General features: G+C 43.5%; 1 protein-coding gene across 1 annotated transcript in view; it reads right to left on the bottom strand.

The window, feature by feature from the left end:
• LOC115135807 (glutamate receptor 3) overlaps positions 1–26,285 on the bottom strand; it is a 127,131-nt gene that overhangs the window by 61,088 nt on the left and 39,758 nt on the right. The window lies entirely within an intron of this gene.

A 26,285-nucleotide genomic window follows, 5' to 3' on the forward strand; every position in this document is an offset into this window, starting at 1 on the left:
AGCAATATACAACCCTAGAATAGGGTAATGAAAGAAAGCATGGATGGACAAAATCAATCAGACATCTGCATAGTCCCATTATCTGGCAGGAAAACGTGTATTAATTTCAGCGATGGTGGAAATGTGTGGTGGCAGTAGCTCATTATGTGGTAGGCTGTAAGTAATAGACAGAGAAAATGGTGCGGTTGGGAAAAGCTTTTTTTCTTCTCCTTCATCCCAGTACGAGAGCCAGCATGCTAGTCGGCTTGGCTAAATGGGCAGAGCCAGCATGCTAGTCGGCTTGGCTAAATGGGCAGAGGCAACATGCTAGTCGGCTTGGCTAAATGGGAAGAGCCAGCATGCTAGTCGGCTTGGCTAAATGGGCAGAGCCAGCATGCTAGTCGGCTTGGCTAAATGGGCAGAGGCAACATGCTAGTCGGCTTGGCTAAATGGGCAGAGGCAACATGCTAGTCGGCTTGGCTAAATGGGCAGAGGCAGCATGCTAGTCGGCTTGGCTAAATGGGCAGAGGCAGCATGCTAGTCGGCTTGGCTAAATGGGCAGAGGCAACATGCTAGTCGGCTTGGCTAAATGGGCAGAGGCAGCATGCTAGTCGGCTTGGCTAAATGGGCAGAGGCAGCATGCTAGTCGGCTTGGCTAAATGGGCAGAGGCAACATGCTAGTCGGCTTGTCTAAATGGGAAGAGCCAGCATGCTAGTCGGCTTGGCTAAATGGGCAGAGCCAGCATGCTAGTCGGCTTGGCTAAATGGGCAGAGGCAGCATGCTAGTCTGCTTGGCTAAATGGGCAGAGGCAGCATGCTAGTCGGCTTGGCTAAATGGGCAGAGGCAGCATGCTAGTCGGCTTGGCTAAATGGGCAGAGGCAGCATGCTAGTCTGCTTGGCTAAATGGGCAGAGGCAGCATGCTAGTCGGCTTGGCTAAATGGGCAGAGGCAGCATGCTAGTCGGCTTGGCTAAATGGGCAGAGGCAGCATGCTAGTCGGCTTGGCTAAATGGGCAGAGGCAGCATGCTAGTCGGCTTGGCTAAATGGGCAGAGGCAGCATGCTAGTCGGCTTGTCTAAATGGGCAGAGGCAACATGCTAGTCGGCTTGGCTAAATGGGCAGAGGCAGCATGCTAGTCGGCTTGGCTAAATGGGAAGAGGCAGCATGCTAGTCGGCTTGGCTAAATGGGCAGAGGCAGCATGCTAGTCGGCTTGGCTAAATGGGCAGAGGCAACATGCTAGTCGGCTTGGCTAAATGGGCAGAGGCAACATGCTAGTCGGCTTGGTTAAATGGGCAGAGGCAACATGCTAGTCGGCTTGGCTAAATGGGCAGAGCCAACATGCTAGTCGGCTTGGCTAAATGGGCAGAGCCAGCATGCTAGTCGGCTTGGCTAAATGGGCAGAGGCAACATGCTAGTCGGCTTGGCTAAATGGGCAGAGGCAACATGCTAGTCGGCTTGTCTAAATGGGAAGAGCCAGCATGCTAGTCGGCTTGGCTAAATGGGCAGAGCCAGCATGCTAGTCGGCTTGGCTAAATGGGCAGAGGCAGCATGCTAGTCTGCTTGGCTAAATGGGAAGAGCCAGCATGCTAGTCGGCTTGGCTAAATGGGCAGAGCCAGCATGCTAGTCGGCTTGGCTAAATGGGCAGAGGCAGCATGCTAGTCTGCTTGGCTAAATGGGCAGAGGCAGCATGCTAGTCGGCTTGGCTAAATGGGCAGAGGCAGCATGCTAGTCGGCTTGGCTAAATGGGCAGAGGCAGCATGCTAGTCTGCTTGGCTAAATGGGCAGAGGCAACATGCTAGTCGGCTTGGCTAAATGGGCAGAGGCAGCATGCTAGTCGGCTTGGCTAAATGGGCAGAGGCAACATGCTAGTCGGCTTGGCTAAATGGGCAGAGGCAGCATGCTAGTCGGCTTGGCTAAATGGGCAGAGGCAGCATGCTAGTCGGCTTGTCTAAATGGGCAGAGGCAACATGCTAGTCGGCTTGGCTAAATGGGCAGAGGCAGCATGCTAGTCGGCTTGGCTAAATGGGAAGAGGCAGCATGCTAGTCGGCTTGGCTAAATGGGCAGAGGCAGCATGCTAGTCGGCTTGGCTAAATGGGCAGAGGCAACATGCTAGTCGGCTTGGCTAAATGGGCAGAGGCAGCATGCTAGTCGGCTTGGCTAAATGGGCAGAGGCAGCATGCTAGTCGGCTTGTCTAAATGGGCAGAGGCAACATGCTAGTCGGCTTGGCTAAATGGGCAGAGGCAGCATGCTAGTCGGCTTGGCTAAATGGGAAGAGGCAGCATGCTAGTCGGCTTGGCTAAATGGGCAGAGGCAGCATGCTAGTCGGCTTGGCTAAATGGGCAGAGGCAACATGCTAGTCGGCTTGGCTAAATGGGCAGAGGCAACATGCTAGTCGGCTTGGTTAAATGGGCAGAGGCAACATGCTAGTCGGCTTGGCTAAATGGGCAGAGCCAACATGCTAGTCGGCTTGGCTAAATGGGCAGAGCCAGCATGCTAGTCGGCTTGGCTAAATGGGCAGAGGCAACATGCTAGTCGGCTTGGCTTTCCTCTTAGAGCTGGGGATAAAATCGCTGATTCAATAAAATGATGAATATTATTACTGATGCTGAACCAATCTGTGTATATTATGCTAATGTAAATGCGGTCTGTGCAGTGCACCACAGAGCAGGGGAAGAAAACACCCTGTCTCACTTTGACAGCCCAGTCTAAAGACACCTGTAGACTAACACACCTCACAGCACCTCCACTAACAGCCAGCCATCACAACTTCAGCATATTACTTTCCATGTGAATGTGACATTTTGATTCATGTCAAATGGAGAAAACATGTTATGAGTGTTCATGAATACTTTAAACAGGATAGAATGCTGGCCGTAGGCACCGTAAGTGGGTCTACTATATGCATAGATATATAGCGCTGTAAACTGAAGTGCTACCATAGACTAGCTAGCTAGAGCACATAAGAATCCCGAGCACAGCCACAGACTCAGCCATCCACTCTCCTCTCCTCTACCTCCTCTCCTCTACCTAAGTGACCTTCACACAGCAGAACACTGCAGAAGGCTGTCCAACCAGGCTTGGCCTTTTATAAGACAGGCGGCTGTGAAGAACTGAGCATGGCTACATCATCATCGCCCACTCAGGTGGAGACTGGAGGAGCAGTGAGGAGCAGGAATAGCTGTTTATGCACATCTGATATTTCCAAAGGGGCTTCATGCGTCTGGCGTATCACAGCGCAGTGTGAATGACAGTCAGATGTAAGATAAAACCAAGGAGCTGACCCCTGGATGAAAGGACATTGTAAAAGCACCATCAGGGCACACTGAATAACACAGCACTTTTATCATCCATCGCCATAGCATGTTAAGAGAGAAAAAAAGACTCCAGTCTATGTCTGATAGCAGCACAGAGGAAATTAAAAAGCAAATGCTGAAATACGAGGAGTTTTTTCTGCAGCATGCCTGAGACTTGATATTGAATAGAGTAAGCTGGGTAATGCCTGATATTTTAAGCATGTTACCAGGTGCTTATGAAGAAAATGGATTTGGGAGGATTTAGAAATGATTCCCTCGTGAGTTTTATTGTGTATCCATTTCCTGCCTATAAGCTGATTTGGAAGTTTTGGGATTCAGATGTTATTGTGTACATCTCAATGTTAAACGTGTTGTGAACGTTGACAAGTTAAAATACTGAAGAGATGAAAAAGAAATTAGCAAAAATTCTGACAGAAAATATAAACAGGGGATGAACTGTAATTCAAAACACTTTGACGTTCATTTCAATGTGATAGGAAAATGTCATGGCATTACAATGTGAAAAGAAGAACAATTTTGGACATTGGCATAGCCTGTCTGATGTGTGTAAAATGAAGATAGTGTCACTCTGTGGGGCAAACAACAAAGTGAGTAAATGTTGGTTCAAGGTTTTTAGTCGACATTGTAAACAGATGACACATATCACAAAAGTCAGAGGGCAGGGCAACCATCAAGCAAATTTGAAAAAACTGTCAATTATACAGTTCCAGGCCATAATACAAAAAAGCTAAGATAATCCATAGTAGTCAATGGTTGAAACCGGTTATGGGAACAGAAGCAAAAACCGGAAAATAACTAAATTATTAGAGGAATAAAATCCGAACTGGAAACGAAAGTGATCTATATTGTTCCGGAACAGAACTGTTATTTTAAAAGCACGAGAACCGATTAATAAAGTTATTTTACGTTCTGGGCATTCTTTTTCACTCCCACAAGAATCGTAACAAAGCACATATGCAAAGCCCTCAATCTGTCACTCAGAAACGGATTCAAGCGTCTGCCTGCCAGCTGGAAATCTTTACCAGTGGGTGGAGTAGGCTACCTGCCCCTCCCCTCTGAACCATAGCCATAGGACGTTAAAAGCGTAATTCAGAAATTAGGGAGCGATGTTTAATTACAGAAGAATGGATAAACCTTTTCAAAGCTAGTTAAGAATACTATACAACTCGGAAGTTCAGAGACTTTCCAAGTTAGAAGCCGCTCCTCCGTAGGTACAATTATGTGGGCCCAATTCAAATAATGCAAGATGACTGGCAGCACAGTGTGTGTTTGTCTTTCATTGCGATTAAACCATGCTGTTACCGCAAAATACAATTTGCTCTTAACGACGTTCCTATATAGTGTAACGACCTGAGGTTTAAAAGCGCAGATACCAACTCTGCCGCTCGAGCATGCTTTTGGGGCACAGTCGATAGCGCGCTGGACTCCGGGTTAGAAGGTCGAGGGTTCAAGGCCTGCTCCCTGCCCGTTTCATTACAATAGATTCAATCGCTTACCTGCTCCATAGCAAACTGATCTATCCACACTAATTGGTTAATTAATTTAATGGCTGGAACAGTGGAACTGATTGTAGTACATTTCTTTAAAACATTTTATACATATTTGTGTGGAAATTAGTCCCAGATACAGAACTCAGGGACAACGCCTTCATTTAAATCAGGTTCTCAACACTGGATGTCTATCATTTGAACTACTCTGACATGACAGACACTCTATTCAAGTGCAATATCTGACTTCCTGTAAGATGATGCAGTAAAGATGGAAGTCTGAAAAGCTCAAAGAATCTCTGTCTGATGCATGATACTCAATTGAACCAATTGTTGTCAGAGAGAAAAACATAAATGCTTCTATAGACTATTTTTAATGGTGGGGATGTTGACTGGAAAATAAGACTTGGCTCTTCACACAAGTCTCATTTACATTTCTTCATATGAGCACAATTCCCTGGCTCAGTGTGGAGGGTCAAAATGATTATGCAGAAAACAGAGAACATTTCTAATTTCTTTAAAAGAACAATTACAAACCCTGATACTTGTCAGTGACCATTCTCATAATTGGTCTACTTGAGTAGAGTAAAACATGTACATTTTCCTGACGCTTCTTGTCCATTTCTCTTGCTATACATTTTTTTCTTCTTCTTTGGATCCTTTTACAGTCAGTGAAAGCTATGTTTACAGTATTACAAACTTTTAATTTTTTTTTATGAAGAATATGTAAGAATTAAAGGCTATTACTCACCATTTAAAATATACAGTTATAAACAAAATAGACTACATCTGAGACAGCACAAGCTCAAAGCAGTGTGATTTGAATGGCGTCCTTGTGGGAAAGATGGATAGAGAGCAGTCTTACTGTAGGTGGTAAGCAGTATCAAATCAAATCCAATTTTATTGGTCACATACACGTGATTAGCAGATGTTATTGCGGGTGTAGCGAAATGCTTGTGTTTCTAGCTCTATCAGTGCAGTAATATCTAACAAGTAATATCTAATAAATGACACAACATATACCCAATACACACAAATCTAAGTAGGAATGAATTAAGACTATATACATATAGACAAGCGATGTCAGAGAGGAACGGACTAAGATACAGTAGAATAGTATAGAAAACAATATATACATATGAGATGAGTAATTCCAGATATGTAAACATTATTAAGCGGCTAAGATACAGTAGAATAGTATAGAAAACAATATATACATATGAGATGAGTAATTCCAGATATGTAAACATTATTAAGCGGCTAAGATATCGTAGAATAGTATTGAATACAGTAAATACATATGAGATGAGTAATGCAAGATATGTAAACATTATTTAACAACTTCTTATGGCTGCAGGGGCAGTATTGGGTAGCTTGGATGAAATGTACCCAGAGTAAATAGCCTGCTCCTCGGTCCCAGTTGCTAATATATGCATATTATTATTAGTATTGGATAGAAAACACTCTGAACTTTCTAAAATTGTTTGAATGATGTCTCTGAGTATAACAGAACTCATATGGCAGGCAAAAACCTGAGAAGAAATCAGTAGAAGAAATCTACTATCTATCTGAGGTTGGTCGATTTTCAACCCAGCCCCTATTGAATACACAGTGGGATATAGATAAAGTTGTACTTTCTAGGGCTTCCAATAGATGTCAACAGTCTTTAGAAACTTGAATGAGGCTTCTACTGTGTTGTGGAGCTGGATGGGAGCTGTTTGAGTCATGGGTCTGGCAGAGAACCAGGTCCTGGTCACACACATTTCACATGATACCGACCTGCGTTCCATGGCTTCTCTACAGACATAAGAATTCTCCGGTTGGAACTTTATTGAAGATTTATGATAACATTCTAAAGATTGATTCTATGCTTAGTTTGACAAGTTTCTTGGACCTGTAATATAACCTTTTTAAGTTTTCGTCCGACATTCAGATGGACCTGCACGAGTGTTTGGGTTTGTGTACTAAACGTGCTAACAAAAGTAGCTCCATAAATAATGGAAATTATTGAACAAAACAAGCATTTATTGTGGAACTAGGATTCCTGGGAGTGCATTCTGATGAAGATCGTCAAAGGTAAGGGAATATTTATAATGTGATTTCTGATTTCTGTTGATTTATAATGAATATTTCTGTAAAATGATGTGGCTCTCTGCAGATGTTTGTATATAAATATGAACTTTATCAAACAAAACATACATGTATTGTGTAACATGAAGTCCTATGAGTGTCATCTGATGAAGGTCATCTGATGAAGATCAAAGGTTAATGATTCATTTTATCTCTATTTGTGCTTTTTGTGACTCCTCTCTTTGGCTGGAAAAATGGCTAAATTTTTCTGTGAGTTGGTGGTGACCTAACATAATCGTTTGTGGTGCTTTCGCTGTAAAGACTATTTGAAATCGGACACTGTGGTGGGATTAACAACAAGATTACCTTTAAAACGGTATAAGATACATGTATGTTTGAGGAATTTTAATTATGAGATTTCTGTTGTTTTGAATTTGGCGCCCTGCACTTTCACTGGCTGTTGTCATATCGATCCCGTTAACGGGATTGCAGCCCTAAGAAGTTGTTTAAGTGACTAGTGTTCCATTCCTTAAAGTGGCCAGTGATTTCTTGTCTATGCCAATAGGCAGCAGCCTATAAATGTGCTAGTGATGGCTGTTTAACAGACTGATGGCCTTGAGATAGAAGCTGTTTTTCAGTCTCTCGGTCCCCGCTTTGATGCATCTGTACTGACCTCGCCTTCTGGATGATAGCGGAGTGTACAGGCAGCGGCACAGGTGATTGATGTCCTTGATGATCTTTTTGACCTTCGTGTGACATCGGGTGCTGTATGTGTCCTGGAGTGCGGGTGATGCGTTGTGCTGACCGCACCACCCTCTGGAGAGCCTTGCGGTTGCGGGCGGTGCAGTTGCCATACCAGGTGGTGATACAGCCCTACAGGACGCTTTCAATTGTGCATCTGTAAAAGTATGTGAGGGTTTTCGGTGACAAGCCAAGTTTCTTCAGCCTCCTGAGGTTGAAGATGCTCTGTTGCGCCTTCTTCCCTACACTGTCTGTGTGGGTGGTAGGTATCAGTTTGTTAGTGATGTGTACGCCAATGAACTAGAAGCTTTCCACCTTCTCCACTGCGGTCCCTTCGATGTAGATAAGGGGGTACACCCTCTGCTGTTTCCTTAAGTCCACGATCATCTTCTTTGTTTTGTTGACGTTGATTGAGAGGTTGTTTCCCAGGCACAACACTCCCAGAGCCCTCACCTCCTCCCTGTAGGCTGTCACGTCATTGCTGGTAATCGAGCCTACTACTGTTGTGCCGTCTACAAACTTGATGATTGAGTTAGAGACGTGCTTGGCCACACAGTCATGGGTGAACAGGGAGTACAGGAGGGGGCTAAGCACGCACCCTTGTGGGGCTCTAGTGTTAAGGATCAGCGGAGTGGAGGTGATGTTTCCTACCTTCACCACCTGGGGGCGGCCCGTCAGCAAGTCCAGGACCCAATTGCACAGGGCAGGGTTCAGACCCAGGGACTCAAGCTTAATGATGAGCTTGGAGGGTACTATGGTGTTGAATGCTGAGCTATATTCAATAAACAGCATTCTTACATAGGTATTCCTCTTGTCCAGATGGGATAGGGCAGTGTGCAGAGTGATGGCCATTGTCTGTGGATCTATTGAGGCGGTAAGCAAATTGAAGTGAGTCTAGGGTGGCAGGTAAGGTAGAGATGATATGATCCTTGACTAGTCTCTCAATGCACTTCATGATGACAGAGGTGAGTGCTACGGGGCAATAGTCATTAAGTTCAGTTACCTTTGACTTCTTGGGTACAGGAAACATTGTGGCCATCTTGAAGTATGTGGGGACAGCAGACTGGGATAGGGAGAGATTGAATATGCCTGTCAATACACCAGCCAGCTGGTCTGCGCATGCTCTGAGGACGCAGCTAGGGATGCCGTCTGGTCCGGCAGCCTTGCAAGGGTTAACACATTTAAATGTTTTACTCACGTCAGCCATGGAGAAGGAGAGCCGGTGGCAATGTGTTATCCTCAAAGCGTGCAAAGAATGTGTTTAGCCTGTCCGGAAGCAAGACGTCGGTCTCGGCAACGTGGCTGGTTTTCCTTTTGTAGTCTGTGATTGTCTGTAGTCCCTGCCACATACGTCCCTGCCACATAGGTCTCGTGTCTGAGCCGTTGAATTGCGACTCCACTTTATGTCTATACTGACGTTTAGCTTGTTTGATTGCCTTGCAGAGTGAATAACTACACTGTTTATATTCTGCCATATTCCCAGTCACCTTGCCATGGTTAAATGTAATGGTTCGTGCTTTCATTTTCGCGCGAATGCTACCATCTATCCACGGTTTCTGGTTAGGGTAGGTTTTAATAGTCACAGTGGGTACTACATCTCCTATACACTTCCTTATAAACTCTGTCACCATATCTGTGTATGCAGATTATTTTCGCAAGCTACCCGGAACATATCCCAGTCCACATGATCAAAACAATCTTGAAGTGTGGATTCTGATTGGTCAGACCAGCGTTGAATAGTTCTTAGCACAGGTACCTCCTGTTTAAGTTTCTGCCAATAGGAAGGGAGGAGCAAGATGGAGTCGTGGTCAGATTTGCCGAAAGGAGGGTGGGGGACTTGAGCTCCTGTATGTTCCTAGAATTACACCATGAGTCGTTATTCATGAAATACATCCCTCCACCCTTCTGCTTCCCGGAGAGATATTTATTCCTGTTTGCACGATGTACTGAGAATCCTGCTGGCTTTATTGACCATGTTTCCGTGAAACAAAGTATGTTACAGGCCCTGATGTCTCTCTGGAAAGAAATCCTTGCTCTAAGCTCATCAACTTTGTTATCCAAAGACTGAACATTAGCGAGTAATATACTCGGAAGCGGTGGGTGGTGTGCGCGCCTCGTAAGTCAAACCAGCAGGTTTCCGCTGGGGAGAGTGAACAAAGGATCTGCTCCAGGCAAGTCGTATTCCTGGTCGTAATGCTGGTAGTTCTGGTGAGGTACCTCCGCTCTAATATCCAATAGTTATTCCCGGCTATATGTAATGACTCAAAACATTTCCTGAGCTAAAAATGAAAAAAAAAATAGTACATAAAAAAAAAATACTGCAAAGTTTCCTAAGAGTTAGTCGCGATGCTATCATCTCCATCGGCGCCATCATACCGGCTAGTGTGTAGTGAGGTTATGACAGTGTTTTGTCTCAGTTGGAGGGCTCTAAAGTGTGACCATGCGGCTAAACATTTTGGTGTGCAACCAATACTTTTATTTTAGGAGCACCATGAGGCAAAAAAATTATCCAATAAAAAAAGTAAAGGCGTAACAATATTTAGTCGCAACACTCATATAACTCAGAGAAGACTTCACTGCTCAAACAAGACAACAAATCATAACGAAGGTTAATGGGAGGTTAACTCCAGTTATATGAGTAGAGCTGAGCCTCATAGGAGGGCATCCCATTGGTTTACACTGCTACCAAGACAGCATCGCCTGAGAAAATGTATTATGCCCGCACCTTCAGCCAAAGATGATTTCAGTGACTGGCTCAGCTAACGTTAGCAAGTTAACATTAATGTAGGACAAATTTATGCTAGCTGGTGTGCCCATAATCAAAATTAAAGTCAAACACTCAAATACTGCTCAATGAAGCACAATAATCCTGAGCTAGATGTAAAATTGGCCCACTGGCTACAGGCAATACAGCCGTTCCTCTCTCTGTTCCCTGTGAGGAAAAGAGAGTCTGATCTGTAGGAGCTCTTGACAATCTTAGGCAAAAAAGACGGATTAGGACGAGCGCAAGTCGCCATTGATGGCGAGACAGTTGGGTCGCGTTGACAGAGCCCCAAATCACTGACCTGCTTACAAGTAACAATACAATTTTAATAGACAACATTTTAAGAGGAATCTGATCCAAGTGCTCGAATGGCAGCTCACAGAGCACATTGAGCACCAATGTCAAATCTAACGGTGGAACTATAGTTTGGGTTGCTGGTCTCAGTCGCAGTGTTCCCAAAAGGAAATGTTTGAGGGGAGAATGGCTGAACAAAGACACTCGATCAAAACCCTCATGACAAGCTGAAATCGCTGAGGCGTACACCTTGATAGTGAGAACGAGTTCCTGTTTGAGAATCGTTTCCACCTGGCAGCATGCTGGGTCAACATTCTCTTCCAAGCACCATTGTATAAACATTTTCCATTTGCTGGCATAAATTCTGGATGTGGAACCAGCCCGCAGCCCTGTATCATGCTAATCACAGTGGCAGATAGCCCACAGTGCGCTAGCCTGTCCCTTTCGTTCTTAGGGGCTCCCGAGTGGTGCAGCGGTCTAAGGCACTGTATCTCAGTGCTAGAGGTGTCACTACAAACTCTGGTTCAATTCCAGGCTGTATCACAACCGGCTGTGATTGGGAGTCCCATAGGGCGGCGCACAATTGGCCCAGCGTCACCGGGGTAGGCCGTCATTTTAAATAAGAATTTGTTCTTAATTGACTTGCCTAGTTAAATAAAGGTTAAATAAAATAAATAAACAATAACCAAGCCATCAATGGCTGGCCCAGTACAGGCCACAATCCTATTGGTCTTCACCCCTGAGACAGTACATCCCGGCAGTGTGGAACCTGGCTAAAATCTTCATCTGGATCATCCCTGCCACCATAGAGCCCCCTGGGGATTGGGAGCTATCATAATGATTGACAGCTCTTCTGATCTCACCAGTGCCATCAGCAGCAGTATGCAGGACAACAGAGGAAAGGCATACAGTAGGTCTCTCGGTCATGGACTGTGCACAAAAGTGTCTGTCCCTAATGGACTGTTGTCCTGAGCTCTGAAAGAGTACCAAAGCCTAGAAGGACAGCATCCCGGAGTCGCCTCTTCACTGTTGACGTTGAGACTGGTGTTTTGCGGCACTTTTTAATGAAGCTGCCAGTTGAGGACTTCAGGCATCTGTTTCTCAAACTAGACATGTCCTCTTGCTCAGTTGTGCACCAGGGCCTCCCACTCCTCTTTCTATTTTGGTTAGCCAGTTTGCGCTGTTCTGTGAAGGGAGTAGTACACAGCGTTGTACGAGATCTTCAGTTTCTTGGCAATTTCTCGCATGGAATAACCTTCATTTCTCAGAACAAGTGTAGACTGGCGAGTTTCAGAAGAAAGTCCTTTGTTTCTGCCAATTTTGAGCCTGTTATCGAACCTACAAATGCTGATGCTCCAGATACTCAACTAGTCTAAAGGAGGCCGGTTTTATTGCTTCTTTAATCAAAACAACAGTTTTCAGCTGTGCTAAAATAATTGCAAAAGGGTTTTATAATGATCAATTAGCCTTTTAAAATTATAAGCTTGGATTAGATAACACAACGTGCCATTGGAACACAGGAGTGATGGTTGCTGACAATGGGCCTATGTACGCCTATGCAGATATTCCATTAAAATCTGCCATTTCCAGCTAAATAGTCATTTACAACATGAACAATGTTTACACTGTATTTCTGATCAATTTGATGTTATTTGAATGAACAAAATGTTTTCTTTCAAAAACAATGACATTTCTAAGTGACCCCAAACTTTTGAACGGTAGTGTATGTAAATATGTTTGCAGTTGCACTTTAAACACAATGATTAAGTTGTTTATATTCTAATGTCCTGCCCACTCGCTAGTGATGCGTTCTACATAATCAACGTAACAACTGATGAAAATTAAGAATGATTGAACAGTCATTTGCAGAAAAATAAATATATAAAAATGCTGGTTCTCCTAAATTTTGTCTGGTGCTCCTTAGTTTTTGAATTGAGGAGCACTATTGCTACCAATGGAAAAAGTTCATGTAGAGCCCTGTTTGGAGGGTATGAGGGTATATAAGGTTTGTGTAGATAGTATACTGTGTCATTTAGAGGTTATGAGGGTATGTGAGGTTAGTGTGGATAGTATGCAGTAGAGGTCGACCAATTATGATTTTTCAAAGCCGATACCGATACTGATATTTGGAGGACCAAAAAAGCCGATACCGATTAATCGGACGATTTTTTTGTTTTTATTTGTAATAATGACAATTACAACAATACTGAATGAACACTTATTTTAACGTAATATAATACATCAATAAAAATCTTTTTAGCCTCAAATAAATAATGAAACAAGTTCAATTTGGTTTAAATAATGCAAAAACAAAGTGTTGGAGAAGTAAATATGTGCCATGTAAAAAATACATATGTGCCATGTAAAAAAGCCAACGTTTGTGTTCCTTGCTCAGAACATGAGAACATATGAAAGTTGGTGGTTCCCTTTTTTATTTTTACCTTTATTTTACTAGGCAAGTCAGTTAAGAACAAATTCTTATTTTCAATGACGGCCTAGGAACAGTGGGTTAACTGCCTGTTCAGGGGCAGAATGACAGATTTGTACCTTGTCAGCTCGGGGATTTGAACTTGCAACCTTTCGGTTACTAGTCCAACGCTCTAACCACTAGGCTACCCTTTTAACATGAGACTTCAATAATCCAAGGTAAGAGGTTTTAGTTATTATAGTATTTATAGGACTATTTCTCTCTATACCATTTGTATTTCATATACCTTTGACTATTTGGATGTTCTTATAGGCACTATAGTATTGCCAGTGTAACAGTATAGCTCCCGTCCCTCTCCTCGCCCCTACCTGGGCTCGAACCAGGAACACATCGACAACAGCCACACTCGAAGCAGCGTTACCCATCGCTCCACAAAACCCTCTGCAAAGGGGAATAACTACTCCAAGTCGCAGAGCGAGTGACATTTGAATATGTATTAGCGCACACCCAGCTATCTAGCTAGCCATTTCACATCGATTACACCAGCCATTAGGCTGATAGGCTTGAAGTCATAAACAGCGTTGTGCTTGCGAAGAGCTGCTGGCAAAACGCACAAAAGTTCTGTTTGAATGAATGCTTACGAGCCTGCTGCTGCCTACCATCGCTCAGTCAGACTGCTCTATCAAATCATAGACTTAATTATAACATAATAACACACAGAAATACGAGTCTTTGGTCATTAATATGGTCGAATCCGGAAACGATAATTTCGAAAACAAAACGTTTATTATTTCAGTGAAATACGGAACCGTTCAGTATTTTATCTAACGGATGGCATCCCTAAGTCTAAATACGCTTGTTACATTGCACAACCTTCAATGTTAAGTCATAATTACGTCAAATCTGGCAAATAAGTTCGCAATGAGCCAGGCTACGAAACTGTTGCATATACCCTGACTCTGCGTGCAATGAACGCAAGAAAAATGACACAATTTCACCTGGTTAATATTGCCTGCTAACCTGGATTTCTTTTAGCTAAATATGCAGGTTTAAAAATATATACTTCTGTGTATGGATTTTAAGAAAGGCTTTGGTGTTTATGGTTAGGTACAGTCGTCCAACAATTGTGCTTTTTTAGCAAATGCGCTTTTGTTAAATCATCCCCCAGCGTTGCATCTATTATATGCAACGCAGGACACGCTAGGTAAACAAGTAATATCATCAACCATGTGTAGTTATAACTAGTGATTATGATTGATTGATTGTTTTTTGTAAGATAAGTTTAATGCTAGCTAGCAACTTACCTTGGCTTCTACTGCATTCGCGTAACAGGCAGGCTCCTCGTAGAGTGCAGTGAGAGGCAGGTGGTTAGAGCGTTGGACTAGTTAACTGTAAGGTTGCAAGATCACATCCCCCGAGCTGACAAGGTGAAAATCTGTCGTTCTGCCCCTGAACAAGGCAGTTAACCCACCGTTCCTAGGCCGTCATTGAAAATAAGAATGTGTTCTTAACTGACTTGCCTAGTTAAATAAAGTTTTAAAAAAATAATTAATCGGCGCCCAAAAATACAGATTTCCGATTGTTATGAAAACTTGAAATCGGCCCTAATTAATCGGCCATTCTCTAGTATGCAGTATGTTGTCTCATGTGGGGGTTATGTGAGGTAGAATGGACATTATGTTGTCGCAGGTGGTGGATAGCATCATGGCCTCTGCAGCATCATGGATGCTGTGTGGTCTCAACTCTGACTCAGTCTTCCCCGATGCTTCCTAGGAGATGGTGACCTCTTTTAAACTCTCTCTCAGGCCAGGAATCTGCGCTACAGTATTTGCTGTGAGGGCTTGCCCAAAGCTGAGCAGTGCACCACCATGTTGAAGTCACACAAAGCTTCTGAACCCACTTTTAGAGAAAGGTCACAATATCTCAAAGCTTAAGTCAGACATTCCAATTCCCTGAACCAGATTTAAACAAAATTGAGTTTGTTGGCTGGCTTTCTTCTTGAGTTTAAAGCTTCACTTACAGTACTTCAATGCCTTCCCTGTTTCTGCTCAGATGCCTAGAGAACACCCATCTCTTAAACAAACAAAAATGGCCTTTCATCTTGGGCAAACCATGAACTGAACACAGCACATTAATCTCTTTCATAATGGAGAAAGACCACTGTTCAAATGGCCCCTGCATTATCCTGAAAGCTAGTGCCCCAAAATAGATGAAAGGCATTGGAGACAGGCGGACAGAGACAAGTGAGCAGAGGACTGTGCCATTTTAAGTCATAGGGTCAGGGTCAAATTAGATGTGACAGACTGTGAGTCTCCTTAGGAGATGTTTAGAATTCATAAAGTAAATAATATTTGGTTGAGCTGCTACCGGGCGTCTGACAGAGCTTGGCCCCATGTGCCATGTTGCTGTTTTTCTGTTGAGGCAGAGGCACAAAGGCTTTGCTGACTCCTACATTATTTTCCCCAGGCTACGCCTCCCTACTGTTTTGTATTCTATTAAAGTTTCTGCTATTTCTCCTGCAAACAGCTGAGACTAGAGCAGTCAGCTAGAGACAGAGACAGAGAGAGAGAGAGAGAGAGAGAGAGAGAGAGAGAGAGAGAGAGAGAGAGAGAGAAAGAAAGTTTGAGAGAGAGTGATAGTGAAAGAATGTGAGAGAGAGATAGTGAAAGATTGGGAGAGAGATAGCGAAAGATTATAAGAGAGAGATAGTGAAAGATTGGCAGAGAGACAGATAGTGAAAGATTGAGAGAGAGATCGTAAAAGATTGGTAGAGAGAGATAGTGAAAGATTGGGAGAGAGAGATCGTAAAAGATTGGGAGAGAGAGATAGTGAAAGATTGGGAGTGAGAGATAGTGAAAGATTGGGGGAGCGAGATAGTGAAAGAATGTGAGAGAGAGAGAGAGAGTGAAAGATTGGGAGAGTAAGAGAGAAAAAAACATATCCCGGCCATTATAAGGCTCCTGGGCTCCTCTCTTACTATTGTTTAGAATGGATGTGTGTACATTTCTCCCCTAATGTCAGGTTTTCACATACTACGGTATTGTAGCAGAGAGGGCACTGGAGGATACAAATGCAAGGGAATTATTCTGTTTGGGATACAAAAGTTGTATAACAATAGGTTTTAAATGCTAACACCTTGTAAATATTTACATACCTAGGATAATACTGAAATAAGTCACATTACATGTCGATGTTAGAGGTATGCACATTGTTACGACCTGGCTCATGGTTCCTAACAACAAAGGGAGACCACGCATGACTTAAATCTAAAACCAAATACATTTATTATACTAAATAATAATAAATACAAAAATGTAACAAGCTGTGGACGTCTGTAGGATCAGTAGCATATGCAGTGTGTGGATGAGTGGAGAGGGTGTTGTATGGTGAAACAGACAAAAACAACTAGTCGGGGAAGAGGAAGAGAGAGAGTGTTGGCTGATGTGGCCATCCTTTATAGCCTGCAGGCCAAGCCTACATTTTAAGGTCTGTGACTGTGCTGGTTTTCCTTTTTCTCTGCACCTGCCTGCATCATGTGTAGCAATTTCTGTATTTTTCCACAGCAGCAGTAGGGGCGGTCGCTACACCAACCAGGCAGGCAGCAGAGAAAGGAGAAATGTCCAATGCTGAAATACTGATTTCTGCAGTCAGAGCCAGTACTGTAGAGTAGAACTGTCCAAGGTTCTGAAATATTATCAGCTTAGAACAGAGAGCAGTGGAAAGCAGGAGAAAGATCTGAGAATGGAACTGAAGCACTCAAGGCTGCTGCATTGGGAGAAGTGTTAGGAGCTGTTTCAGCCCAGTGCTGAAATACTAGCAGCTAAAAGAAAGATGAGTACACACCAGTCTGAAATCCTGAGGTTTGTGATGGTGGGATGTAGGATCCAATGCAGATCGCAGACCAAACCAGACGGATGTGTTGAGTAACATACTCTAACGTGCTCCCTGGAAAATAATGGGAATGTAGACTAGGTGTGCACATTATGGAGGACTCTAACATATCAGGTGGAAAACAAGCTGTTGTTATAGCAACACTATGGACTCTTGTGATTTCATATTTGACACTGAATTATATTCAAATATACATTTTTTGCTGTTGATTCTCTTACTCAATGTCCTTTGTTTATCACTCTGAAAACTGCATGATAACTGCTCCTCATTTGTCTTTGTGCTTTATAATTGAGAACATTTTTACAAAATTGAACAATTTCATGATTATGATCTTGTCTCATGTCTGCGACTCTCCAACTGGCTCGAGAGAGGCGAAGGTCGAGTCATGCATTCTCCAAAACATGACCCGCCAAACCTCGCTTCTTAACACCCGCTCGCGTAACCCAGAAGACAGCTGCACCAATGTTTAGGAGGAAACACCGTTCAACTGACGACCGAAATCAGCCTGCAGGTGCCCGGCCCGCCACAAGGAGTCGCTAGAGTGCGATGAGCCAAGTAAAAGCCCCCCCCAGCCCAACCCACCCCTAACCCGGACAAGGCTGGGCGAATTATGGGCAGCCCTATTGGACTCCCGGCGACAGCCGGTTGTAACACAGCCTGGGATCAAACCCCAGGTTGCAGTGACGCCGCAAAACTGCGATGCAGTGCCTTAGACCGCTGCACCACTCGGGAGGCACATTTGACATTTTAGTCATTTAGCAGACGCTCTTATCCAGAGCAACTTACAGTTAGTGAGTAACTCCAAAATGCATCAAGAGTGCAAATTACTCAGCCTAAAAGTACAGAAATCAATGTGTCATTCTTATAAATACCAGGACTCATTCCTTAGTTAAAAAAGCTCCCCTTCTCCCTCCTCTAACCTGCATGCTCCTGATACTGTATTTCCTTTGAAAAATGTCATTAGCAAAATTAAAAATGAAGCCATAACACATTCTATATTCATAATTAAGGCATTTCAATTCTGAAAATGCAACCGCAGGGGTTGGAACTGGTTCAGTGAAGCGGTTCAGTGGACAGGGCCGCGTTTCCCAGAGCCCTCGTAGTGTTAAGATCATCATTAGAACCTTCTTACCATGCATCTTTAGTAGCCAAGGTGTTTCCCAAAGACTTCGTTAGTAAGATAGCTCTTAAAAACCTTTGAACCTCTATGAGTGATCCAGACCACTCATACAGCAGCCAAAGTGCAACGTTAGATACTTTGTTGCCCTTTTTCGCAGAAGATCTCTGCTAAATGTTTAGGCTATCTGTCTAACTGTGTCTGCTGATAACTTCATAAAAAAGTTGACTACAAATACAAAATTGCCAACGTATTTGCAATTGTTACAAACAAGTTCAAGGATAAAATGGTGCTTCGAATGAAACCTGAGATGACCACATTAGAAGATACATAGGCTACATTGGCTTAAAGTTGAAGTCAGAAGTTTACATACACTTAGGTTGGAGTCATTAAAACACACAAAACACACAAAAACAAACAAATTTCTTGTTAACAAACTATAGTTTTGGCAAGTCAGTTAGGACATCTACTTTGTGCATGACACAAGTAATTTTTCCAACAATTGTTTACAGACAGATTATTTCACGTATAATTCATTGTATCACAATAGTACGCAAGTATAAACACCATACCGCTCAGGAAGGAGAGGTACTTTGGTGCGAAAAGTGCAAGTCAATCCCAGAACAACAGCAAAGGACCTTGTGAAGATGCTGAAGGAAACAGGTACAAAAGTATCTATATCCACAGTAAAACGAGTCCTATATCGAGCATCAGCATCATCATCATGTTGTGGGGGTGCTTTGCTGCAGGAGGGACTGGTGCACTTCACAAAATAGATGGCATCTTGAGGAATGAAAATTATGTGGATATATTGAAGCAACATCTCAAGACATCAGTCAGGAAGTTAAAGCTTGGTCACAAACGGGTCTTCCAAATTGTCAATGAAATGGCTTAAGGTCAACAAAGTCAAGGTATTGGAGTGGCCATCACAAGCCCTGACCTCAATCCTATAGAAAATGTGTGGGCAGAACTGAAAAAGTGTGTGCGAGCAAGGATGCCTACAAACCTGACTCGGTTACACCAGCTCTGTCAGAAGGAATGGGCCAAAATTCACCCAACTTATTGTGGGAAGCTTGTGGAAGGCTACCCGAAACGTTTGGCCCAAGTTAAACAATTTAAAGGCAATGCTACCAAATACTAATTGAGTGTATGTAAACTTCTGACCCACTGGGAATGTGATGAAAAAAATAAAAGCTGAGATAAATCATCCTCTCTAATATTATTCTGACGTTTCACATTCTTAAAATAAATTGGTGATCCTAACTGACCTAAGACTAAATGTCAGGAATTGTGAAAAACTGAGTTTAAATGTATTTGCCTAAGGTGTATGTAAACGTCCGACTTCAACTGTTTATCATTAATCATATTGAAATCAGGCTACTATTTGTCATTTCTGGCTCAATGTGTTTCATGATGTGTGACAACATGTGACAACAATGATGTGCCCAATCTGTGATTCAGTGCATTATTATTGAGTAAACATAAAATGCCGCCTCAATAGCCTATATACAGCCATAGGTGGTAATATCTCTCTAGGAGCTGATCCATTGTCAGTATTGTTGAATAATAATATTATAAGGTAAGATTTGGATAGAGAGAGCTGATCTGAGAGCAGCGCTGCTTTTCTTTAGACCCCATTAGTATCAACACATGGTCTAATGACACAGTCTCTCTATACGTGCTTGTTTGGGAAACACTTAAAAACTTGCCTTGTATATAATGATGCATCTGGTAAGAATCATCATAAAGTGAGAGCGTATTCGGAAAGTATTGAGACGCCTTGACTTCTTTCACATTTTGTTACGTTAAATCCTTATTCTAAAATGTATACAATACATTTCTTTCCTCATCAATCAACACACAATACCCCATAATGAGAGACCTGAAAATAGCTGTGCAGCGATGCTCCCCATCCAACCTGGATCTGCAGAGAAGAATGCGAGAAACTCCCCAAATACTGTACATATGTGCCAAGCTTGTAGCGTCATACCCAAGAAGACTCGAGGTTGTAATCGCTGCCAAAGGTGCTTCAACACAGGACAGAAAGGTTCTGAATACTTATGTAAATATGATATTTAAGTTTTTTTATTTGTAATAAATTTGCACAAATTTATAAAAACCTGTTTTGCTTTGTCATTATGGGGTATTGTGTGTAGATTGATGAGGGGAAACAACAATTTTATTAATTTTAGAATAAGGCTGTGTCATAACAAATTGTGGAAAAATTCAAGGGGTCTAAAATTTCAGAGTGCACTGTACATCGCAATCGGGAAACGAGGCCCAAAACCATAACTGGAAAAGAATAGCATTTTTGAGGAACAGCAATAGAACCAAGAACTAAAGTGATCTCTACTGTTCTGGAACATAATTGTTATTTTAAAAGCATGGGAACCAGTTTACGTTGAGGAATTTTAATTATGGGATTTCTGTTGTTTTGTCACGGTCTGACCATCGTTCGTATGTGTTTTCCTTGTTTTAGTGTTGGTCAGGACGTGAGCTGGGTGGGCATTCTATGTTGTGTGTCTGGTTTGTCTATTTCTATGTTTGGTCTGATATGGTTCTTAATCAGAGGCAGGTGTTAGTCATTGTCTCTGATTGGGAACCATATTTAGGTAGCCTGTTTTGTGTTGGGTTTTGTGGGTGATTGTCCTTAGTCTGTGTGTATGTGCACCAGTATTAGGCTGTTTCGGTTTTCGTTACGTTTATTGTTTTGTAGTGTTTAATATAGATTCGTGTTACGTTTGTTGAATAAACATGGATCGCAATCTACACGCTGCATTTTGGTCCGACTCTCCTTCACCACAAGAGAACTGTTACATGTTTTGAATTGCCATGCAATTTCACTGGCTGTTGGCGAGGTGGAACGCTACCGTCCCACATATCCCAGGGAGGTTTAGTAAAAACAAAAAAGTTTCCGACTTTTTTTCAGTCCCACAGTAAAACGGCAACAAAGCACCTATGGAAAGCCCTCACTTTGTCATGTAGAAACTTCTTCCAGTGTCTGTCTGCCAGCTGAAAATCTTTGCCAGTGTTTGTAGGTGTTTAGGCTACCTGCCCTCCGAAGCATAGCCTACTGTACTGACATTACACACCAGGCCTTTACTAGCATGATTCAGAAGATAGGGAGAGAGATTTTTGCTAATTAGAGAATAATGGATTTATTAACTACAAAAAGATAAGTGTTTTTAAGTCTGTTGTTGCTCTGCACACATAAGCTTGTTGGCTAGCTCTGGTCCAGCGTAAAGCCAACTGTGGCAAGTTCAAAGACATTCAAAGTTCCTGTATAGAAGCTGCTCCTCTGCAGGTATAATTATGGGCCTAATTCAAATAATGCATGTCATAACATTTAACATGATGTCCAGCACATTGCCACCCATAGCTTATGCCTGCCTATACAATAACCCCACTGTCACCATGGGGCACTCTGTTCACAATGTTGACATCAGCATCTGCCCGGGTACAGTTGAAACCGGGATTCATCCGTGAATGTTTTATTTTACCTTTATTTAACTAGGCAAGTCAGTTAAGAACAAATTCTTATTTACAATGACAGCCTATCCCGGCCAAACCCTAACCCGGACAACGCTGGGCCAATTGTGAGCTGCCCTATGGGACTTCCAATCACGACCGGTTGTGATACAGCCTGGAATCGAACCAGGGTCTGTAGTGACACCTCTAACACTGAGATGCAGTGCCTTAGATTGCTGCACCATTCGTGAAGAGCACACTTCTCCAGCGTGTCTGTGGCTATCAAAGGTGAGCATTTTCTAACGATCGATTACGACACCAAACTGCAGTCAGGTCAAGACCCTGGTGAGGAAAACGAGCACACAGATATGCTTCCCTGAGACGGTTTCTGACAGTTTGTGCAGAAATTCTTCGGTTGTGCAAACCCACAGTGTCATCGGCCGGATGTGGAGGTCCTGGGCTGGCGTGGATTACTATTACATACATAGTATGTGGTTGTGCAAACCCACAGTGTCATCGGCCGGATGTGGAGGTCCTGGGCTGGCGTGGATTACTATTACATACATAGTATGTGGTTGTGCAAACCCACAGTGTCATCGGCCGGATGTGGAGGTCCTGGGCTGGCGTGGATTACTATTACATACATAGTATGTGGTTGTGCAAACCCACAGTGTCATCGGCCGGATGTGGAGGTCCTGGGCTGGCGTGGATTACTATTACATACATAGTATGTGGTTGTGCGGCCGGTTGGACGTACTGCCAAATTCTCTTATGGTAGAGAAAATAACATTTAATTCTCTAGCAACAGCTCTGATGGACATTCCTGCAGTCAGCATGCCAATTGCACACTCCCTCAAAACACGAGACATCTGCACATTTTAGAGTTGTCACACCCTGATCTGTTTCACCTGTCCTTGTGCTTGTCTCCACCCACTCCAGGTGTCACCCATTATCCCCGGGTATTTATACCTGTGCCAGTTCGTCTTGTTTTGTCAAGTCAACCAGCGTGTTACTCTGTGCTCCTGCTTTTTCCACTTCTCTGTGTTTTGCTAGTCCTCCTGGTTTTTGACCCTTGCCTCCCTTGACTCTGAACCTGCCTGCCCTGACCTCGAGCCTGCCTGCCACTCTGTACCTCCTTGACTCTGAACCTGCCTGCCCTGACCTCGAGCCTGCCTGCCACTCTGTACCTCCTTGACTCTGAACCTGCCTGCCCTGACCTCGAGCCTGCCTGCCACTCTGTACCTCCTTGACTCTGAACCTGCCTGCCCTGACCTCGAGCCTGCCTGCCACTCTGTACCTCCTTGACTCTGAACCTGCCTGCCCTGACCTCGAGCCTGCCTGCCACTCTGTACCTCCTTGACTCTGAACCTGCCTGCCCTGACCTCGAGCCTGCCTGCCACTCTGTACCTCCTTGACTCTGAACCTGCCTGCCCTGACCTCGAGCCTGCCTGCCACTCTGTACCTCCTTGACTCTGAACCTGCCTGCCCTGACCTCGAGCCTGCCTGCCACTCTGTACCTCCTGGACTCTGACCGTGTTATGATCTTTTTGCCTGTCCACGATCATTCTCTTGCCTGCCCCTTGGATACTAATACATATCAGAGACTCGAACCATCTGCCTCCCATGTCTGCATCTGCTCTTGTTCTGTGCCCTTATAAGAGTGGCCTTTTATTGTCCCCAGCACAAGGTGCACCCGGGTAATGATCATGCTGTTTGATCAGCTTCTTGATATGACACACCTGTCAGGTGGATGGATTATCTTGGCAAAGGAGAAATGCTCACTAACGGATGTAAACAAATTTGTGCATGACATTTGAGAGAATTAAGCTTTTTGTGTGTATGGAACATTTCTGGGATCTTTTATTTCAGCTCATGAAAGATGGGAACAAGACTTTATATATTTCGGTTCCAACCCCTATGCAACAGTATGTTGTGGCACAATATCGTAGCCTACTATCATACTATTCCATGTGGTCAGCAGCACAGCACAATCACAATATTTTCCTTCCATTCCACTACATGCTTGAATGTGCCTGGACACATGGTGACCATTTGGGGCCTCTGGCGGAGTGGGCAGGCTTGGTTTTGTTCAGGGGGAGAGCAGGGGCACTCAGGGAGAACAGATGCCCCAGCTGTAGAGTCACCATCTGCTGTGAATACACAATGCTCTATGAGTCAGCGCTTTTCACCAATGAGGTCATCCCACAGTCCATGCACACAGAGAGAGCCTTACAAAAACACAAACAACAAGACCAGGCTCACCTTTTACAAATGAAAAGCCCACCCACCCATACAGTACAATACACCACCTCGTTTTTACCTTTATCTCATACTCTTGACTGAGAACTCTGACTGAGCGTGCAATTTTTAAAACACACTGTACAGTACCTCCATAAAGCTTCAGTTGATCTAAAGCTAGGCCTGTATCATCTATCTCTAGAGTAGATAGAGTTGGGCATTCAAAAAGGATTTGTTTACCGTCACAGAATCGTCCAAGGACACAGAGCTCCAAATTGGACCGACCCAATGTTCTCCATGTTTCGTGTCTGGTTGGGCCCCCCTGAGAGAGACACACAGGTCCTATAGAGAATTAAGGACTTGACTTGGAGAAGTTGAGAGCCAGTTGAAATCTTGAAGTTTCAAGGAAGAGCTAACAAGAGTGGGAGAGAGGGACCACACAGACAGACAGAAGGCAGAGCCAGTGATGGGGAAGAAGAGATAAACAGTGTTTAGCCACAGCAGGCTGCCTGTGCTCATTGATTTGTACAGCGAGGCCCGGCTCGGGCTGGAAGTGAAGATGGAGTAGAGAGATCAATCAGATGGAGAGGACAGGAGCGGCTGGTTTGTGCCGCTCTCTCTTTCTCTTTCTGTTTCTCTCTGTCTGTCTCTCTAGCTCTCTCACACTGTGTTAATGAGCCTGTGCCTGACTGCTGAACGCAGCCATTTAGCACTGTGCAATTAATCAGACTTTTCCCTGCAGAGAGGAAGCCAGTGAGACTTCCAGCAGGGGAGCACTGTGATTTTACTCCCATACATGCAATTTCCACCTCAAACCCTACCTTCCCCTACTGTCAGGGTTAACATGGGGACCAGAGAAAAGATGTAATTTTGCCTGTACTATTGTAGTCTTTTGTTAAGATGATTTCATAAGATTATTCCAAAGCAAGGCAACAAAAAGTTTACTACAAAGACCTATATCCTACAAGAAATAGGTCAGTCAGTAAATATTACGGTATTTACACAGTATGTTAGTCACATAAAATGACAAATAAAGAGTAGACCCTCTCACAGCAGTGTGTGTCTGTTTGTGGACATTATATAAAAAGTTTTTTTTATTTCTCATATAAAAAATTATTCAAAACACAAACACTAACGGGTTCTAGCTCTTGAGTCAAAGGCACAAATCAATTCCATTCAAACACACTACTTTATTGATCATTTTTCTTCAAGGACTTGAGGTGCAGGGTATACAAACTAAACCCCATTTCTGTAAACAAGAACTAGTGGTGAAGGACTCAAAACACTCTTCGAGGTCTCAATAGCAAAATCAATGGGATTTAGATTCAACACAACAATGGATCCGGAATTTTCTAGGCATTTCCAGCATGATGGTGAGGTGGAATCAATGAGGTTAAAAGAGGAGAATATGACTGCCGGTGTGAGAGACACTCACCAAGAGGCCAAATCACATTTGAAATGGAATGCTCCATGGACATGGAAGGCGAGGTCAGAACCTCTGGGTGTTTATTTTCCTCCACACTCAGTCTCACAATCCCAGTGAAAATGTAGGCGGGAGATTGCTATTTTATTGTACCTTGCCATAGTAACAAATCGTCCTATTACAACCCAGTGTCTCAGAGCCTAAGCAGAGCTTACAGCCATGATGGGGTTAACCTCACTGGGATCCAGGAGAGTGGATTTGCATCCTTCACTATTACCATTTTCATGCCTTTTGTTGTTATTTCAAGCTTGAGAGGAGAAGGGACTAGACTCACTAGAGTTATGTATATGTTTCTTCCTTTGATTTCTTGGTTCCTTTTGTTTGGGTGTCTCTGTTCAGGTGTGTTTGATGGCTTTGTCATCAGTGATGGAGAAATCATCCCACTGGAATTTGAGAACCTCCCCAACTTCAAAAAGCTTCCTCTTGTTTTTGTAACAGGAAGTCCATATCAATGTTACCCAATAGTAAAGTGCCATTTAAAATGTCATTTTTAAAAGGTGGAATTTAGATGAGTGGTGATCACTGTAGAGCCTAAACACTATGTTCTGATCCACGTGGGGAACAGAACAGCGAAGGGTTGGTAAGAACAGGAGGAGCAGGAGGGCTCTCTAGCCTTTCTTGCCTCAGAGCAAACACAAGCTGTGTGTAAGGCATACACAGCACAGCATGTGGGGTAAGAATCCAAACGACAGTGGCTCAAGTGCCAATGTTGCTGTCAGCCAAAGGCCCATTGGACCGAAAATCCATTTCCTATGACACAAACACTGCAGCGACTTGATGGGGCTCTCCACTCCTGTCATCCGTTTGGCGTATTGGAGTTATGGTTTTTCTTTACTGCTTTTTTGTCATGCTGTGGAAATGGGGAGTGTGTTACAGATGGTAGCGATCTAGCCCAGACACAGCAGGTGGAAGGGCCTCCATAAGTCAAGTAAAGCTGTAAGGGGCGAATCAGGAGGTACATGGAGGAAGGTTGATTGTGCCCGAGAGAGGCACTAAACCCCGTAATC

The sequence above is a fragment of the Oncorhynchus nerka genome, linkage group LG10 (assembly GCF_034236695.1).
Source record: "Oncorhynchus nerka isolate Pitt River linkage group LG10, Oner_Uvic_2.0, whole genome shotgun sequence".
Classification (NCBI taxonomy): domain Eukaryota; kingdom Metazoa; phylum Chordata; class Actinopteri; order Salmoniformes; family Salmonidae; genus Oncorhynchus; species Oncorhynchus nerka.